Genomic DNA, 4,502 nt, shown 5'->3' with positions numbered 1-4,502 from the left:
TAATTTCTTCCTCACCCCCAATACCCTCTCTATTTTTTGTTCACTTTTTCTTAGTTGATCATAATTCAGCTCACTAACCCACTAACTGTTTGATAAATTGCATCACTCACACTAACTATTACTCTAACAAGAATAATCTTCACTATACCTCCTGTTGTGCAATCTGTTTGTTGTATGACAGGGAGAAGAGAAGGAGCTTCAACATCCCTTGATTCAGAACCTGAAAGAACCCTTTGGAGACGACAAAGGGAAACAAGAGGAAAAAGGATTATTGGTGCTGAGGAAGCAGAAGAAGAGTATTTTGAACCCAACATGGAAGAGAATTTGGAGAACAACCATGAAGAGGAGGCTCATAATCAAGGCCATGCCAACCGTGCTGGGCAAGAAAGGAGGGTCTTAGGATCCTATATCAACCCTAATCCTGGAAACTGTGGGAGCAGCATTCAGAAACCCACCATACATGCCAACAATTTTGAGCTAAAGCCCCAGCTCATCACTTTGGTGCAAAATAATTTCTCATTTAGAGGAGGTGCTCAAGAAGACCCTAACCAACACTTGACCACCTTCTTGAGGATTTGTGACACGGTGAAGTCCAATGAAATCCACCCCGATGTCTATAGGTTGCTCTTGTTCCCCTTTTCACTAAGGGACAAGGCATCCAAATGGCTTGAATCCTTCCCAAAGAAAAGCTTAACTAATTGGGAAGAAGTGGTGAACAAGTTTTTAGCAAGATTTTATCCTCCTCAAATGATCAATAGGCTAAGAACTAAGGTGCAGACTTTTAGACAACAAGATGGTGAGACACTTTATGAAGCATGGGAGAGATTCAAAGACTTGACAAGGAGATGCCCACCAGAGATGTTTAATGATTAGGTTCAACTTCAAATCTTCTATGAAGGTCTTTCCTATGAGTCAAAGAAGGCTGTGGATCATTCATCAGGAGGCTCTTTAAACAAGAAGAAAACCATTGAAGAAGCCATAGATGTCATTGAAACAGTTGTTGAGAATGATTACTTCTATGCCTCCGAAAGAAGTAACACTAGAGGAGTAATGGAGCTGAACCACGTGGATGCACTGTTAGCCCAAAACAAGATGATCACCAAGCAGCTAGCAGATCTTACCAAGAAGGTGGAAGAGAACCAAGTTACAGCAGCCATCACCTCATCACCAACTCAAGAAGGAGTAAACATAGGAGAAGAAGGTGACTGGGAGCAAGCCAACTATGTGGGAAACTCACCTAGACAAGTCCATGATCCATACTCCAAAACTTACAACTCTGGATGGAGGAATCACCCCAACTTTGGATGGGGAAATCAACAAGACCAAGGGCAAGATCAGAGACGCCACAACTTCAACTCCAACAACAATGCTACTCATCAAAACACCTCACAGAGATATTACCAACATCCATCTAACCAACCTTCTCAACCACCTAATCTCAACCCACCATCATTGACAGATGATAGGCTTTCAAAGATTGAGGCTTTACTTGAAAACATATGCAAGGAAATCCAAGATAACAAAGTGTTTAAGGAAGAAGTGCGAGCTAATATCAAGAACCAAGGAGAAAACATCAAGAGATCGGAATCCCAAGTAGGGTACCTATCTCAACAAATTCCCAAACCCACTGATGGAATCCCCAGTGATACAGAGAAGAATCCAAGAGGAGAAACAAAGAAAGTGAGATGGGAGGAATGCAAAATGATAACCACAAGTGATGAGGGGAGTATGAATGGAGTAGAACACCTTCAAAATAACCAAAAAGAAAGCCAGGAGGAAGGAAGTTGTGCAACTCAGCTTACATCCAAGGAAGAGCTAAAGAAGAAGGAGGTATTGAACCCATATGCACCTTTTCCCCATAGGCTTAAGGGTGGTGTAGCAGGGAGAATGTACTCAAGGTTTCTTGATATGTTTGCATCTCTATATGTAAATATACCATTCATTAAAGCCCTCCAATAAATGCCTTTCTACATCAAGTATATAAAGGAGCTACTAGCCAGAAAAAGTCCATTGAAGGGTGGACAAAGAATCAAGATGAACAGAGATTGTAGTGCTCTCATTCAACCAGGGCCACCCACAAAGAAGGAGGATCCAGGGAGTTTCCACATCCCTTGTGCCATAGGAGAAACAATGATTGACAAAGGGCTTTGTGACTTGGGAGCAAGCATCAACCTAATGCCTCTCTCCCTCATGAAGAAGCTTCAAATCAATGAACTAACTCCTACTGATGTAATTATCAGATTGGCTGACAAAACTCAAAAACAAGCAGTAGGAGTGGTTGAAAATGTGCTGATGAAAGTTGGGAGCTACTATCTTCCCACAGATTTTGTTGTTCTGGAAATGGATGAGAATCCTATTTACCCAATCATTTTGGGAAGACCATTCCTAGCCACAGCTAGAGCACTCATAGATGTAGAACAAGGAGAGTTAGTGTTGAGAATACATGATGAGCAGCTCAATTTTAATATTTTCAACCCCTCACAAGAAGCAGATCATGAAGACAATAAGTTGATGGAGGAGCCAAACAAGGAAGCACAAACAAGACAATTGGAAGCCCCATTAGTTGGGAAGCCATATAGTCAAGAAGAACCATGTTCGAAGATGATCCAAGGGGAACCAGAACCATCAGAGTCATGCAAGATCAACAACAAGAATCCACTAGAGAAAGAATCCATAGAAAATAAGACGACATCAATGGAAACAAAGAAGAAAGTTCCAAGGGGATGGAGAAATAAGAAAATTCCTACAAAAAATTTCTCACCAGGTGATGAAGTGATTTCTACATACTTTCCATCTATACCACCTCACCTCCCCACTATTCCATATCAGCTTCCCCCAGTGTATACCATCAACAAAATCATGTCCTTAGAGCATATGGAGCTTATCAACAAAGCTAATGGACATAGGTTCACTGCAAGAGGGGAGGACTTCAAGCACTATCAACCACCTTGACAAGAACCAAACGTCAAGCTAATGACGTTAAAAAAGCGCTTCATGGGAGGCAACCCATGTTCTATAACTCCTTTCTTAAATTTCTAATAACAGCAATAAGGTAATTTCCATGGAAGTTCAAATTAATCTTGACAACTAACATAAAGCCCCTCTACATGTAACTTATAGTACATGATAAGTTTGGTGTTCAAAGCACACCAAGTGTGGTTTGAACACACCTTATGAGGAAAGTTCACTCCCCAGACTTATTGCACCATGTGATTACAAACAAGTTTGGTGTACCAACGTGCATGCATGGGTAGCTTAATGTTTGATTGATTTGCTTTCATGGAAAATAATTAGTCATATAGAAACAAAAGAAAAAGAAAAAGAAATATTTTATTAGTTCACACATTTTCCCACCAATTTTTCAATTAATTTTCACATTCTCCCTTTTTCGTGTATAGGGAATCAAAAAGGACATTGATGGTACTTGATAGGACAATTGAGGAAGAAGGATTTGGCCACTACACCAAGGGAATTTCACACTTGTCTTCATAGGGAATGTCCTTGGAAGTGTTGCCATGCAACATTGGGAGTGGATGCCTTTGGAGACCGAACCAAGACCCTCATAAAAGAGGTGATCCTTGTGCTCATTCAATCTCAAAACCTCAACCGTCCACTATCAAACAACACCATCAATCTACACCCTTCAACAATTGCCATCTCTCTAAATAAACCCCTTCACACAACCTTCACGTACACCTTATATCCTTACCTTTCCTCCCTTCTCTCTAAGACACATTCTGCCTCACATCAACTGAATTCCATCTTCAACTTCATAGCCTTCACCATCTTCGCAAACTGAGCCTCACTCATGGCATCATCAAGCTCCAAGAGGCAAAAAGGGAAGGGACCCATAGAGCATCCTCCTTTTGATGAAGTGCGATTTAGAACCTTCTATCATGCACTTCAGTATGAGTGGATGACTGAGAAGGAAATCATTTATGAACTAGGCTTTCAAGTCACAAAAGCCGAGTGCCCAGAAATCATAGAGAAGGTGGAACAACGCAGATGGGAGCTCCTCACCGACCCTGTCACAAGGGTGAATAAGAGAGTTCTATGTAAATGCAGTTAGGCAAGACAATGAGGATGACTCATACACAAGTTTTGTGAGAGGGGTCGGGGTAGACTTTAGCCCCATGACTATCATGAGAGTGTTGAAATTGAGAAGCATACCCTTTGAAGGGGAGAGCTATCACTCGAGAATGGATCAAAACCCCAATTATGACCAGATTCTACAGGATATATGTGTGCAAGGAGCAGATTGGGAGAGAGGTCCCAAGGGGAAGCCAAAATTTATAAAAAGAGGAGATCTCCTCCCTGAGGCTAAAGGATGGTTCGAAATTGTAAGGAGATCCATTCTCCCAGCTGGAAACAACTTGAAAGTGAACCTCAAGAGAGCAACGATGGTGCAATGTATAATGAAGGGAGGAGAGATCAAGGTTCATGAACTTATAGATCAAGGCATTCGGAAGCTCGCTGAGAAGAGTGACTCTGGAGGAAAGTTG

At 41.5% G+C, this 4,502-nt stretch overlaps 1 non-coding gene across 1 annotated transcript; it reads right to left on the bottom strand.

Annotated features, from left to right (window-relative positions):
• Window positions 1–756: 756 nt before the first annotated feature.
• LOC112793955 (small nucleolar RNA R71) lies at window positions 757–864 on the bottom strand. Its single transcript, XR_003198640.1, has one exon. It is a non-coding gene; the product is annotated as a small nucleolar RNA R71 (small nucleolar RNA).
• Window positions 865–4,502: the final 3,638 nt, after the last annotated feature.

This window comes from Arachis hypogaea, chromosome 3 (genome assembly GCF_003086295.3).
Source record: "Arachis hypogaea cultivar Tifrunner chromosome 3, arahy.Tifrunner.gnm2.J5K5, whole genome shotgun sequence".
NCBI lineage: Eukaryota > Viridiplantae > Streptophyta > Magnoliopsida > Fabales > Fabaceae > Arachis > Arachis hypogaea.
The sequence above is the reverse complement of the archived record's forward strand: the minus strand, read 5'-3'. Positions and strand labels throughout refer to the sequence as shown.